We start from the raw sequence: 16,526 nt of genomic DNA, 5'->3' as shown, positions 1-16,526 counted from the left end.
ATATAGAAGAATGCCCTTTGGATTGTGTAACGCTCCGGCGACCTTTCAAAGGTGTATGATGAGCATTTTTGGGGACATGCTTGAAGAGGAAATGGAAGTCTTCATGGATGATTTTTCCGTGGGAGGTGTTTCATTTGAGGATTGCCTCAAAAATCTTGAAAGATGCCTAGAGAGATATGAAAAGGTCAACTTGGTGCTTAATTGGGAAAAATGCCACTTCATGGTGGAAGAAGGGATTGTTCTAGGCCATAAAATTTCCAATAAAGGCATCGAGGTTGACAAGGCTAAGATTGAGGTAATAGAGAAGTTGCCTCCCCCGGTCAATGTGAAAGGGGTAAGATCATTTTTGGATCATGCCGGATTTTATAGAAGGTTTATCAAAGATTTTTCTCTTATTGCTAAGCCCTTAAATGATCTTCTCCAAAAAGATGTTGATTTTGTCTTTAATGATGCTTGCTTGGAAGCTTTTAATAAATTGAAGAAAGCTTTGACTTCTACTCCTATTGTCCAAGCCCCTAGATGGGATTTGCCATTTGAGCTCATGTGTGATGCAAGTGATACGGCTATAGGAGGTGTGTTGGGTCAAAGAATTGACAAGAAGCTCCATGTCATCTATTATATGTCAAAGACTCTCAATGGTGCTCAAAGAAATTACACAACAACGGAAAAGGAATTCTTGGCTATTGTTCATTCTTTTGAGAAATTCCGTTGTTACTTGTTGGGGTCTAAGACTATAGTTTTCACCGATCATGCGGCTTTGAAGTATCTCTTTGGGAAAAAAGAATCCAAACCAAGGTTAATTCGTTGGGTCCTTGAGCTTCAATCTTTTGATCTTGAGATCCGAGATAAAAAAGGTGCTGAAAATGTTGTTGCGGATCATTTGTCTAGACTTGAAGATTTTCAAGTTCAAGACGATGGGTCTCCTATAGAGGACCGGATGTTGGATGATTCTTTGTATGTTATCAATATGAAGGAGCTCCCTTGGTTTGCCGATTTGGTGAATTTTCTTGCTTGTGGGGAGTTCCCTCTTTCTTTTTCCAACAATCAAAAGAGAAAGCTTAAGAGAGAAGCAAGGCACTATGTATGGGATGAACCAATCTTGTACAAAAGAGGTGTGGATGGATTGTTGCGCCGATGTGTGCCAAATGAGGAAATACCAAATGTTTTGAAGATGTACCACTCGGATCCTAGTGGTGGTCATATGGGTGTTTCAAGAACGGCCTCTAAGGTGCTTCAATGTGGATTATGGTGGCCTAACCTCTTTAAGAATGCTTGGGAATATGTCAAAAGTTGTGATCAATGCCAAAGGACCGGGAATATTTCGAGGAGGAATGAGATGCCCCAACAACCAATACTTGAATTGGAGATATTTGATGTTTGGGGTATAGATTTTATGGGTCCTTTTCCATCTTCTTATGGGAATCAATATATCCTTGTTGCCGTTGATTATGTGTCAAAGTGGGTGGAAGCCATTGCTTCTCCCACTAATGACCATAAAGTGGTGATGAAATTATTCAAAAAGATAATATTCCCTAGGTTTGGCATCCCCAAAGCGGTTATAAGTGACAATGGCTCGCATTTCGTGCACTATGCTTTCCGGAAGATGTTGAAGAAGCATGGAGTGAACCAACAATTTGGTCTTCCTTATCATCCTCAAACTAATGGGCAAGTTGAGGTATCTAATCGTCAAATTAAGTTAATTCTTGAGAAGACGGTTGCAAGGAGTAGGAAAGATTGGGCAAATAAGCTTGATGATGCTCTATGGGCATATAGAACGGCTTTCAAAACTCCTATTGGTACCACTCCTTATCGCTTGGTTTATGGGAAATCTTGTCACCTTCCGGTTGAGCTTGAGCACCGCACTCATTGGGCTATTAAAAAGATCAATTTTGATTTGGCTAGTGCGGGTGAGCAACGTTGGTTAGATCTTCATGAGTTAGAAGAGCTTCGGTTGGATGCTTATGATTGTGCTAGCTTGTATAAAGCTAGAACTAAGGAGGTGCATGATAAGCTCATTGAGAAGAAAGAGTTTGTTCCGGGGGATAAGGTGCTTCTTTTCAATTCCAAAATGAGGCTTTTTCCCGGAAAATTGATGTCTCGTTGGACCGGCTCTTTTGTTGTTCAAGAGGTGTTTTCAAATGGTTCTATCGAAATTTCTCCCTTGGATTTTTCAAGAACTTTTAAGGTTAACGGACATAGACTAAAGAGGTATTATGATGGAGTGTTCGTGGGGGTCATTCATGACATGATTCTCTATGATCCGCCTTGAAAGAGGTGGAGGATGTCTAGCTTAAGACTCTAAATTAAGCGCTTCACGGGAGGCAACCCGTGCTTTCTAACTTTTTCTTTCTTTTTCTTTTGGTTTTTCTTTGGGTTTTGATGATGTTTTTGTGATCTAATTTTGTTGTGTTTGATGTTGTAGGATGGTTTGAGTCGAATTCCAACAATTTTGATGCCAACTTTGAGGTAAACTTGTCCCAATTCTTAAGTTGGAAAGGTGGGTAAGAATGGAGAATGGTAAATACTTGTGTTTATTTTCATGATTTCAAGTTTTTCTTTCTCCAATATGAAGTGTAGCTACTGCCTATGTGGTTCCTCATGACCATCATGGGGTGTGCGCACATGATGAGGGAGGAAGAAAATCGGGAAAAAGAGCCCAGTTTTTGTGCGCCCGCACACGAGCACTGTGCGGGCGCACATCTCTCTTGTGCGGCCGCACATTGCTGGGTGTACGTGGGGTGGTTTTCCCTCCTCTCTTAAGCCCGATTTTTCCTTCTCTCTCTCTCCTATTTCATTCTACTTCCTCCTTAAGTCTATTGTGGTTGCTCATAGTTGCTCTCCATTCTCCTCATATTATTTTTCATTTTTCCTCATCAAAATTTTCCATAATTCTCATTACTTTGCTCCCCAAGTCTTCATTCTACATCCTTAAAGGTAATTTTCTCACTCCTAGTTTGAAAATTTTGGGTACTTTTTAATTGAAACTTGTTGGTATGATTGTTGGAGATGTTTATGTGTAGTGGTGTTTTTCTTGCTTAATTGTTGTGATTTTCAATCAATTGAAAGTATAATTGCATGTTTTATGTGATAAATTTTCAATTTTCATATCTCATGAGAATTTGAGCATGACTAGTACTACCCTCTTACTCTCCACCATTACTACCACTTGTTTTTATGATGATGATTATGGAATTGTTGATGATGGTTTTGTGAAATCTAATTATGATGATGATATTACTTGAGCATTTACGAATTTTGGCATGAACCTTGTTGGATTTTCATATGTTTAGTTTTAGGGTGTTTTGTTGATGTTGATGGTGATAATGGAGAAAGTGGTTGTTGGTAGTATGGTATATAGTTGCTTTTGTTAATTGTGAATTGGGGTAATACTTGTGTCAATTGTGATGCTTTGATTATGCATTATTCATCTCTATTGAACTTTTGCTTAACTCATGTCATATTGTCCTTTTATTTTTCCCCATGTACATGATTAATTTTTGGCACACCATTCCTACTATTGAAATCATTTTCTTTGTGCTTTATCTTATAGATGGGTGGTTCAAGACAAGCTAAGCGCGCAAAGGTTACAAATTCGAGGAAGACAATTGATCCACCTTCTTCCATCAAAGAAACTTATGGCATCAAGTTCACGGTTCAAGAGCATTGGGATAGATTTGAGAGTCTTTCTTCACGGAAATTGTATTCTACAAGATTCTATGATCGAGACGCCACTACTCTTCTTGGGATAGACGACGATGTGCGGATGTTAGCTCGAAATTTGGGTCTTGAGCAATTCATTGACCTTAATGCTCCCACCTATGCAAGGCTCACCTATGAATTCCTATCTTCGCTCGAAGTGCAAGAGGATGGTGACGATAATGAATGTCCAACACTTACCTTCCAAGTATTCAATGAAGACTATTCTATTCCCCTTTCATTCCTAAACAAGATGTTTAACTTTCCGGAGCCTATTGATGGCAAGCCTTTGATTTATCCGGCCTATGAAGCTCTCCATCGCAACCATAGGTATGATGAGAATGATTGGTGGGATGATATTTCTATTGAGGATACTTATTGTGCCCAAACTTCCAAATCGGCCTCTATAGTCCATGGAGCGATGCGCTACTTTAGCCGCATACTTACTTATGCATTTTTCTCCAAGGAATCTCTTGGATCTATATCTCAAGAGCAATTAAGTTGGCTATGGTTGGCTCATCGATATAGGGATGATATGTTGGAGGACTTTGATGTAATTGATTTTGCTAGGCATTTGCTCGACCGCTTCATCGATATTCGTGACGGTTTCTTTCTCTCGGGAAGCATTCAAATTGGGGGTATGATCACCCTCATCGTGCTATCGCTTAACAAAAAATATGCTTCCATGATTGGAGATCTTGTGGAGATTAAGGATCCTAGAGAGAAGTCTCCGTCTTGTTTGTTGGGCACGTTTGCCTTAATCAATCAAAAGTTCATTGAGCGCACTATCATGGACGATTTGTTTATTTTGAAGGTGTCTCGGACAAACGATTGGTGCCTCATTCCCTACGAAGGGTCGATGGTGAGAGACAAGAGTTCGCCCTATCCTTGGAAGCCGCCCAAGAGAGATATTCCGGTTTCTTTTCGTCGGGTTTCCATGCCTTCTTCGGGTAATGCTCTTCCAACGTCTAAGGCCTCTTCATCTAAGGGAGGTATCCCTCAAACTTCTTCTCCTACTCCTCTTCCTCCTTCATCCCCTCCCTTGCATGATTTATCTAGCTTGCATGCCAAGATTGATGCCCTTTTTATTGCATTGTCTTCTTCTTCTATGGGGAATACTTGTTTTGTAGGTGGTTATGATTATCATGCTAGGAGGGTGTATGACTTTCATGTTTCTAGAGGGGATATTGAGCCTTATGTGAATTATCCATATCTCCCGGTCCAAGAGGGCCCTGTCCCACAGTGGGAGCCTTTTGACAAGGTGGTGGGGCCCCGTCTTTGCTATCCCTATTGGGAGGGCCCGCATATGGCGCATAGTGCCATTCGTGGGACCTTTAAAGGGGATTACGATTACAGGAGGCCGGGAGGATGTGACTGGACTTATGATCCAGCAAACCCTGCTTCTTTCCCTTCCCCTGAGACTGAGGGGAGATGGGGTCGTTCAGGGCCCCCTGTCTTGGATGACTGGTCTGACTATTTTGCTGATGATGCCCTTAGGAGGTTGGGTAAGGCTAAAGGGAAGGAAGTTGTTTCGTCAGGTGGGGGGAGTACTAGTTCTACCCCCTACTTTAGTGCCGAGTGAGCCATTTTGGCTACAACCCCCCCCCCCCTCCGTATGCATGCTTTATGATTGTGCTTTGTGTTTGCCCTATGGTTGGGTTTAGCTTGGGGGAGGGGTGGCTCATTTCTAGCTTGGGGGAGTTGGTTTAGGTTGGTTATGGTTTGCATGGTTCTCCTCCTTGTTAGTGGTTTACTTCGCATTTTTCCTTCTTAGCCTCTATGTCCTCTGTCTGCTCTGATGTCTCTGTGATATTTTATCTGCTGTTTCTTTGATGATGACTCGCTCTGTTCTTTATCTATCTGCTCTGCTATTACTCTGATGATTCTTGTTGCTGATGATGTTTCCTGATGTTTCACTGTCTCTGATATATATTTTTCATTTCCTGTCGTTATGCTGCCGAATTTTCGGCTGTTTTCATTTGGAAGTTACTAACAATTTTCTTTGTATATAGATTCTTTTATTCTCTTTTTCTCACTTGGTCTTTGGTCAAAGCTTTTGTTTATGGAATGCAACGGGTGGCTTCTACTTACTTCGTTTATTTTTGCTAAGCTTGGAGCCGGTGAGATCTTTCTTATTTTTCTCTTTATTTTTCTTGGTTGCATAGAATAGGTTTAGTTTAGGGGATGTTGAATGGTTCGAGGATGAATGCTTGTTAACACGTAATGTGTTTGGGATCGATGACAATGATGTCATTCGATCACTTGTCTGTCGATTGGGATTCTTATGTGTTTAACTTGCATTCTAGTGCTTTCATGTTATCTCTCCTATTTTCCTTTTCTATGTTCCATTACTTCGCTTTTATTTTCTTTTATTTTCTCTTTCTTTTATTTCCTTTCTTTTTCTTTGTGGTATAATTTTGAGGCTTTAATTTTCACTTTTCTTTTGAATTGGACCTTGTACATTGGACTTTGTCTTTTGCATGATTTTCTTCCTAGGTTGTAAAGGTATGCACGGTTTGAGACTATGTTTGGTTGACTCTAGGATAGTGTATGCTAGGGTAGTTGGTTTGAACTAGAGGGATCATGAAGCCGGATTCTACTTGTTTGTGGCACGTTGGTAGTTGCTTCCCATAGTTGATTTGACACCATTAGTGAGTTTTTGCCACATCCTTGTGAGGTTACTTGTTTTTCTAGCCTTCAACATACTTTGATTGAGCGGCGTGGATCCTTGACTATGCATACCTAATCTAATAAAGCTTGATGTATGATTCTCAAACACGAGACCGAACTATCTAGGAAGGACAAAGGCACATTTTTCGGGGTGGTATCTTCATTTTTGTTATACTTTGTTATTTTCTCTATTTTTGGGTTTACATTTGCTTTCTTGCAACCATTTGAGCCTTATACCTTCTTTTCAAGCCACATCTTTAGTTCTTTGGCCTTTTGTTTCATTTTTCTTTCTTTTCTTGGTTTTCGGTGAAGCAATTGATCATACTTGATGGAGTTTGTGGTGGAGAAGTTGATATGTTTGGTTCTTATGAAAGCATGTTTTGATGTGAAAAAGCCGTCCAAAGTTACAAGAGGCGAGGACAAAGCACTATCTTTATAAAAAAAAAAAAAAAAAAGTGAAAAATGAAAAATTCAAAAATATTTTGATGTGAGTTTTCTCCCTTTTTGAGCATTGAGGACAATGCTCCATTTAAGCTTAGGGGGAAGCGTTCTCACGCTTTTTGTATATATTTTTGTGAGTATAGCTTCGAGTAAGCTTGGGGGTGTTGTTTTTGTTTGGTGACAACTTAGTCTTGGTGTAAAGATATGCGCAATCTTTGCTTCACTATTAGGAAAACCACCAAATTTTTAAATTTTAGCCTACCTTCACCCTTTATGCCTTACGTTACAACCTTGGGGAAAGACCTTTTGACCTAGATAGTTGAGTCACTATTCGAGGGAGGGCATCATGGGTCATTGCCTAAGGAAAGGGGATGTTTAGTCAAGATGTCGAGTAGCCTTAAAATATTTCTTTTCCGGTTCCTTCGAGGAATCATTGGGACACTCACTAAAGGGAGATTTGAGACTAGTGGGAAGAACGCGGTAAGATTGTTTGGGATGAAAGTGAATTGTGATAACTAGTTCCTATGCCTAGCATACCCTATGTTTCAATCAACCTTGGATATCTTGAAACGTGCATACCTTAACTACTTGAGAAAGATTGTCATTCATTTGCTTTATAGTCTTTATGTTGATTCATTTCGTAAAGGTTTGTTTTTCTTTCTTTTTCTTCTATGGTTTGCCTCATTGATGTTTGGTGGAGAGTTATGGGTCAAACTCTTAGGATACCCTTACGAGACCTCACTCGTCCTCATAGGCGACTTTGGGGTTTAAAGGGCTTGTTGTAGCTAAAAACAACCGTGATTCCTACGACAATGAGTCTTAGTGTATATTCTTATCTTAAGTCTTTTTTTTTTCGTTTTCAATAAAATTTTCATCCTCTCTTTTTCTTGCTTTGTTTTGCTCGAGGACGAGCAAAAGTTTAGCTTGGGGGAATTTGATGAGTGACATTTTTGGCACTCATTTGGTTCCTTTTTGGATGATTTTTATTTCTTTTTATCTTTCTTTTCTTTATTTTCCCTTAGTTTTATTCTTGTTTTCTTCATTTCGTGGTTTTTGTAGTTAGTTTCTCTATTTCGTGCTTTTTCTTGTTTACTTGCTATTTTTCCCTTTTACTTGCTTTTTATCCTTTGATTGTAGGTTGTGATTGATTGTCCAAGGATTCCCGGGCTTCCTTTCCATAGTTTTCCATTGATTTTCATGCCTAAAGCTTGTGCAAGAAGTTTCAAGTCAATGAGAGGTTCAAGGAGCATGCTTCAAAGTCTTGTTTATGCCTTCCTCATGGCTCATTTTCTTCAAGAAATTCAAGGAAGTTGCTGCCTACCTTGTCCTCCATCATCATCATCTAGGATGCGTGCACCTCGTGAGCAAGGGCAAAGAAGAAAGGAGGAAGCTGCAGCTATGTGCGGGCGCACTTGAGGAGTGTGCGGCCGCACATCTGTCGTGTGCGGCCGCACATCAGGTGTGTGCGGGCGCACCTTCCTGGGTGTGTTCCCGTTCGCACCATTCTCTCTCCTTCGAGCGCCCGCACCAATGTGGGTCTATTTTTGGACGTCTTTCCCAACTTCCTCTTGGGATTGTTTGTTATTTCATTCCATTTTATAGAGAGAAGTTGGGATCTTCAAAAAGAAGAATTAGATTAGATTAGATTTTTAGAGAGAGAAAACATTAGTTCTTAGCATTTTTAGAGAGAGAAAGTGTGGGTTTGATGATTGATGATTGAAGATTGCTTCATTTGATTTGATTTCTATCAAGTTTGTAAGGATTCTTTACTCTTTAATGCAATTCAATGTTTGATTTCATTAGTATTGTTGTTTGATTTGGTTGATTGATAGTTTGATTGATTTGATTGAATTTGTTGGTTTCAATTTGATTTCAATTGATGAATTTGGGAATGATGATTAGTTTAGCTTTGATTTTGTTGTTCTTTATGGATTGTGAGTAGTTTATTTGCTAGGGTAGTGGTGAAGCATGTAGTGATGATGAATTGAGATTAATTTGGGGGAAATTGATTGAGTTGATGATGTGATTAAATTGGTTGATTGATTTTGTGCATGTGTGTGCTTGATTAGGCTTGATCACCCTTGTTATTCACACTAGATTGCATTGTGAGTTCACATTGATACGGACCATTGATTTGTGGCTTACATTTACTCGATTGAGATATCTTGTGATGTTTCCTAGCTAGTGTTTGATGTAGTTGACGCTAATTAGACCTCTAGGAGAATAGCTTGATATACTCTCTTGGTTGCAATTTCGGTTTTCCCTCACATTGCTTGACTTGATTGGTTAATTCCCCAAGTTGATTGAACTTTATCGTTGATGCATGTGGATCCATTCCCCTAGTCCCTTAGCATTCATTTAGTACAAACCTTTTGCATCGCCTAGCTTAGCCTTAGTTTCTACCATAAACCCCTTCTTGACTTCGGAATAGCTTAACTTAGGCATCGTGCATTTGATATCCATTCCCTTGGGTTCGACCTTGACTTACCGCTACACTAAATAGGGGTTAGTTAAGTTACAAATTTTGTTTGATTGGGTGGGGTGGTAGCCCAACGACCTACCGTTCTCCTTCCCATCACACGCAAGACCAAATCAGGGAGATTCTTTTTCCCTTTTCTTTTTGTGGTAAAGCTAAATTGTGGTATAATGGATTGAATAGAACTGCACTTGGTATTAATGAATGGGAAACTCTTGCTTTGAATTTCTATAATAAATATTACCCTACAGAAAGAACAGCTTTATTGAGGAGTGTAATTCAAAACTTTGCCCAAGAGCCGATGAAACTCTATATGAGGATTGGGAAAGATTCAAGGATCTTCAGAGAGAGTGCCCCCATCATAATTTAGCACAGTGGCAGTTAATCCAAGCCTTTTACAATGGGATTGGAAATTCATCCAGAATAATTTTAGATTCTGCAGCTAATGGTAGATTTATGAATCTAAATGTAGATGATGCAGGTCAGGTTATCGAAGAGATGGCGATTCATAATTCCCAATACGGGAATCCTAGAGTCTTTGCAAACAAAGGTAAACATAATGTCGATTTAGTATCCTTTTTGCAAGCTCAATTAACTTCTATTAGCCAAAAATTAGATAATCTTAGTACTGCTATTCCTACTTCCATAGTTAATGTTTCTGCTGTTAATAATTCTAACGAAGCTTTTTGTGAATGTTGTGGAATTGTAGGACATTGGGAACAAGATTGTAAGAGTTCCATGGAGCAAGTTAATGCCTTCTAAACCTATAGGAAAAATAACCCATACTCCAACACTTATAATCTTGGCCTCCGGAACCATCCATATCTTTCCTACCGGAGTACCAATGTGCAAAATCCTCCACCTCCACAACAACCACTACCACAGCAGAAATATTACTATCCTAACTTTGGTCAGAAAACCCAATCACAAACCTCTCCATCTTCTGACCCTGCTTTGTTAGAAATTAGAGCGATACTATCAAATATGCAAAAGCACATGGAGAGTAGGGATGCACAAATTTATTCGATCCTAGCTCATAATATAATTATGGATAATCAAATTGCGCAGATTTCATCTACCCAACAAACCCGTCAGCAGGGAGCCTACCATCACAACCAATCCACCATATGGATCATGCTAATGCAATTACTCTCTAAGGAGTGGTTTACACTATGATGGGCCCCCTATGGCCAAAGATGATGAACTTGTTTCTATAACAATTGCTAATCCTGATTCCCTTGTATCAAGTGCTAATGTTACTAACCCTACAGGGCTACAAGAGAAAACTAATTCTTCTAATGTTTCTTTGCAGGGTAAATCTCAAGACAAGGGTGGAGATGTGCGGGGCCCAGTCATCAAACTTCCATTCCCAAATAGACATTTGAAGAGTAAGTTTGATAAGCAATTTGGTAAGTTTTTAGAGGTTGTGAAAAATTTGCAGGTAACAGTTCCTTTCACTGATTTAATCACTCAGGTTCCTGCATATGCTAAATTTATGAAAGATATTTTAACTAGGAAAAGGGCCTTTGATGAGGTAGAAACTGTAGCTTTTACAGAGGAATGTAGTGCTTTATTTCAAAATAAATCCCCTCCTAAATTATAGGATCCTGGTAGTTTTTCTATCCCTTGTCATATTGGTAATGTCTTTATTGATAAAGCATTATGTGATTTGGGTGCTAATGTTAGTGTCATGCCATCTTTTGTGTGTTCTAAACTTAATATGGGTGATTTAAAAGTTACTAACATTACTTTACAGATGGCAGACCATTCTGTTAAATACCCCTTAGGTATTCTTGAGGATGTCCCTGTCAGAGTTGGTAAATTTTTTATCCCTATAGATTTTGTTGTCTTAGACATGGCTGAGGATACACAAATTCCCATTATCTTAGGTAGGCCTTTCCTCCACACTGCAGGAGCCATAATTAATGTGAAAAATGGAAAACTAACCCTTTTGTCGGAGATGATAATATCACTTTTAATTTAGGGAAGGTTTTGAAAGGACCTATGCTAGAGGAAAATTGTTGTTTAATTGATGTGATTGATATGATGGATGATATTTGTGAAGAAATCTTACCACGGGTTCTTGCAAGAGATCCCTTGGAGGAAGTTCTTTGTGGTGAATTGACTACAGGTGATGCGAGTATTTGAGAGGTGGACGCTATAGAAAAAGCTCTCGCTATTGAAAAACTTGATCCTATAGAGAGTAAGAAGGTAGTAAAATTAGTTCAGGAATCAAAACCTGCAGAGGTTAAGAAACTTGAACTAAAACCTCTCCCTTATCATTTAAAATATGTTTTTCTTAATGAGCAGGAACTATACCCTGTGATCATTAGTACTGCGCTTGATGACCCACAAACTTCCCATTCTGTAGAGGTTCTTCGAACCCACAAAAGGGCAATAGGGTACAGTATTGATGATCTCAAGGGTATTAGCCCTGATGTTTGTATGCACAGGATACACTTAGAGGACAACTATAAGCCATGCATCCAACCCCAGAGAAGGTTGAACCCCAATATGCAAGAAGTAGTCAAGAAAGAGGTTATGAAATTACTTGATGCAGGTATTATCTATCCTATTTCTGACTCAAAGTGGGTAAGTCCTGTTCAGGTGGTTCCTAAAAAGGGTCGGATGATTGTTATAAAAAAAATTATTAAAATGAATTAATTCCCACTAGAACTGTTACAGGGTGGCGTATGTGCATTGATTATCGTAGATTTAATATCGCCACTAAGAAAGATCACTTCCCTCTCCCCTTTATTGATCAAATGTTTGAGAGGTTAGCTAATCATAAGTTCTTTTGCTATTTGGATGGGTATTCGGGATTTTTCCAATTTCCAATTCACCTTAAAGATCAGGAAAAGACTACATTTACATGCCTTATGGTACTTTTGCTTATCGTAGAATGCCCTTTGGTTTGTGTAATGCCCCCACCACCTTTCAACGTTGCATGATGAGTATCTTTTTTGATTTCATAGAGTCTATCATGGAAGTCTTTATGGATGATTTTAGTGTGTATGGTTCTTCATTTGATGCATGTCTAGTTAATCTCACTAAAATTTTGAAAAGATGTGAAGAATGCAATTTGGTTCTAAATTGGGAAAAGTGTCACTTTATGGTGACTGAGGGAGTAGTTCTTGGTCATATTGTATCTGATAAGGGTATACAGTTAGATAAAGCTAAAGTTTCTGTGATTGAGCAATTACCTCCTCCAGTTAATGTTAAGGGGGTTAGAAGTTTCTTAGGTCATGCGGGGTTTTATCATTGCTTTATCAAAGATTTTTCTAAAATTGCTAAACCACTAACTCGGCTTTTACTCAAGGATGCCCCATTTAATTTTACTGATGAGTGTCTTGAGGCTTTTAACAAGATCAAGCAGGCTTTGATATCGGCACCTATCATATGTGCTCCCGATTGGGATCTTCCTTTCAAGATCATATGTGATGCCAGTTATTTTGCATTAGGAGCCATGCTAGGACAGAGAAAGAACAAAGTTTTGCATGTTATTTATTATGCAAGTAAAACTTTGGATGAAGCCCAAGTCAACTATGCCACTACGAAGAATGAGTTTCTTGCTATGATTTATGCTTTAGAAAAATTTAGATCATATCTAGTTGGTTCTAAAGTTATTGTTTTTACTGACCATCCAGCTTTGAAATATTTGATAGCCAAGGCGAAATTAAAGCCTAGGCTCCTCCGTTGGGTTCTCTTGCTCCAAGACTTTGATGTGGAGATTAAGGATAAGAAAGGTGCAAAGAACGTTGTGGCAGACCACTTGTCACGAATCAGGAATGATGAGGGTAAGGATTCTCTTCTTATAGATGATTCTTTCCCTGATGACCACTTGTATACAGTCGTAGAGCAACATCCTTGGTATGTTGACTTTGCAAATTATTTGGTGGGCGGTACTCTACCTCCTAACTTGTCCTACCAACAGAAAAAGAAATTCCTTTCTAATGTTAAACATTATTTTTGGGATGATTCTTTTTTGTTTCGTGAGTGTGCAGATGGATTATTTCGCAGGTGTGTTTCCGAATGGAAAGTTCATGGTGTTCTTACTAGATGCCACAACTCACCTTATGGAGGACATCACGGTCCCACCAAAACGGTGGCTAAGATCAATGAGTCATGATTCTCTTAGCCTACCATGTTCAAGGATGCTAACTCTTCTGTGAAGGCTTGTGACTCTTGCCAGAGGACTGGCAACATCTCGCGGCGGCATGAGATGCCTCAAATTGGTATATTGGAAGTTGAAATTTGATGTTTGGGGTGTTGATTACATGAGACCTTTTCCTTCTTTACGGGGGAATCGATATATACTTGTCGCCGTTGATTATGTATCCAAGTAGGTTGAAGCCATTGCCACACCTACCAGTGATGCCAAGGTGGTCCATAGGCTTTTCAAGAAAACCATCTTTCCCAGATTTGGAGTACCTAGAGCGATAATTAGTGATGGAGGATCTCACTTTCATGAGAGGAAGTTAGATACCCTTCTCAAGAAGTATGGTGTATACCATAGGACAAGTTTAGCCTACCATCCCCAAACTAGTGGCCAAGTTGAAGTTTCTAACCGTGAGATCAAGGTCATTCTAGAGAAAGTGGTAGCAAAATCCAGGAAAGATTGGAGTGATAAGTTGGATGACACCCTTTGGACGTATAGAACCGCATTTAAGACCCCAATTGGTACTACTCCCTATAAACTTGTGTATGGTAAAGCATGCCACCTCCCGGTGGAATTGGAGTACAAAGCATATTGGGATATTAAAGAGCTCAATTTGGATGCTAAGCTAGCGGGAGAAAAGAGGCTCCACAACTTAATCAATTAGATGAGTTTAGGTTGATGGCCAATGATAGTGCACGCGTCTACAAGGGGAAGACTAAGAGATGGCACGACAAGATGATCCTTCTAAGAGAGTTCAAAGAAGGTGACAAAGTTTTTTTGTTCAACTCTAGACTTAAACTTTTCCCAGGAAATTTGAGGTCAAGGTGGTCGGGTTCTTTTATTGTGAAAAGGGCAAATAAATTCGGTTTTGTGGAATTATACGATGATCATGATGGTGAATTAAAGGTAAATGGTCAAAGACTTAAGCTATACCATGAAGAGGCTACGATTGGTGCAGTTGAATTACTTCACCTAATCGATTTTGTTTCATCCTGATTGACATATGGTAAGAAGGTCGTGCGAACCTAGATAAACCAGCGCTTTGCGGGAGGCAACCCGTATTTTCTTGCTTTTTAGAAAAGTTTTCTTTCTTTCCTTCTTATGTGAGAGGAGAGATGAGAGAATTTAATGTGTTCTAGAGTTTTTGTACAGGATTAAAGAAAAAGATTTAGTCAAGTATGGAGCCAAAAGAAGAAGAAAAATTGGACTCCTAATGCTGTAGCGTGCCCGACTGAGCGCGAGAGGAGAGTTCCAAAAAGAAGAAAATCGCCAGACCGGGCGAAGCTCCTCCCGATCGGGCGCGAGAAGGGGAGTAGAAAAATTAAGAATTTCGCCCGACCGGGCGCGAGGGTTGATGTGTACAGACATTTTATTCGCCCGACCGGGCGCGAGCCCAAAGCTCAAATTTAAACCCAGATCGCTCGATCGGGCGAAGGGGTGCCCGACCGGGCGCGACAAGGCCAAACTTAAATTTAAGTTCACGCCCGACTGGGCGCGGCACACTCGGACACCTTCTTCCTTCTTCTTTCTTCTTTCTTCTTTCTTTCCTCCATTTTTTCTCCAACCTCCATACTTTCTCTCTCTAAAACTCAAATTTTCTCTACCTTCTCTCTAAGTTCTCCTCTCCATTTCTCACCCAAATCCAAAAATTTTTACATATTTCTTCTCCTCTCTTCATCCTCTACATTATTATACCACTTTTGTTCAATTTAATTAGAACAAATTTTTCCAAAACCCATATTCAACAATGGCATCAAAGAGGGCAAGAACTCAAGGAGGAAGGGGTTCGGGTTTGAGCCAAGCGTACGACCCAAGTTTGCAGCTCGAACAATGGCCGACCATCCGAATCACCACGCAAACTCAACGAGAATGGCTTATAAACTCTACGAACGTGAGGTAATTCCTTCTCGGTGGTTACACCGACCCTCTCTTGAGTCTTTAGGATTATATGAACATGTTAGGCATTTCATGAACGATATTGGCATGAGAAAATTTTTTGATATGCATTATCCTACATACCGTGAATTAACATGTTAATTCTTGTCTTCTTTTAATGTTGAACAATCTAGGAATGGTCCTAATTTGCATTTTCGATTGAACAATAGAAACATTAGTTTAACTTATGTTAAATTTTGCAAATTATTTGATCTTGAACCCCAACTCCCTACGGCTTGGCATGAGAACTACCAAATGGAAGACAACTACACTATTTTAACGGGTTTATCGAACCTAAATGCCCAACATGCTAGTGCTCGTCCCTTTCACCAACCCGTCCCTAAAATCTTTCAATGATTTTCGGGCACTTGTTTTCTAGCTAGGCATGAACCGCACAACGCATAAACCAATGACTTAGCTATCATCGAACACTATGTTTTTGGGTATGGGAAGTTGAACATAGGTAGATACATCATCAACCATCTAGCTAGGCATACCACCGCTAATGGTGGTTCGAGTACAACCCCCATCCGACTAGGAGGCCTTATCACTAGGATAGCGGTCAAGAAAGCCGGGTTTAGTGAGGCTAGAAGTGAGGGTTTCACTAACTGTGGGGGGATACTCTTATGGCCACTAGATATCTATAAAGTTTGGATTGGATAGAGCTACATTGTCAACAAATCCCCCATTGGTTGTTAGGATAGGATCGGACCCATTGCGTATCTTTCCCCTTCCTAACCCTGAGTTGACCGCCTTTCCCCCTGGGCAAGAGAAATACACATATGACCTTTTAGTTTCCCATGCCTAGGGGCTAGCACCACCACCACCCCATGTGCCACAGTCTAAGCCTATGGTACCACCGTCACCGCCTCACATACCACAGCATGTACCTCCTCCACCCCCTAGGCATGATCCCAAGACCGTTTGGGACATGCAGAGTATAGGCCACGCCATAGGTCGTATTGAGGGGTCCTATGAGGAGCTTAGGAGGATGGTTGGCTCCATAGACCAACGATTAGGGTATATTGAGAGGAACCAGGGTAGAGCCCTATATCCAATGTACGATGATTATGCTCGTCGGGGTGTCATTGCCGACAAAGCTATTTACCCCGATTGGTTTCAGCCACCACCTCAGGGATATATAGATCT

At 39.9% G+C, this 16,526-nt stretch overlaps 1 non-coding gene across 1 annotated transcript; it reads right to left on the bottom strand.

Annotated features, from left to right (window-relative positions):
* Window positions 1-9,545: 9,545 nt before the first annotated feature.
* On the bottom strand, window positions 9,546-9,651 carry LOC145573568 (small nucleolar RNA R71). The gene has a single exon (XR_014097554.1). It is a non-coding gene; the product is annotated as a small nucleolar RNA R71 (small nucleolar RNA).
* Window positions 9,652-16,526: the final 6,875 nt, after the last annotated feature.

Source organism: Chenopodium album, chromosome 12 (genome assembly GCF_948465745.1).
Source record: "Chenopodium album chromosome 12, dcCheAlbu1.1, whole genome shotgun sequence".
Classification (NCBI taxonomy): domain Eukaryota; kingdom Viridiplantae; phylum Streptophyta; class Magnoliopsida; order Caryophyllales; family Amaranthaceae; genus Chenopodium; species Chenopodium album.
This window is presented reverse-complemented; position numbering and strand designations above follow the sequence as displayed.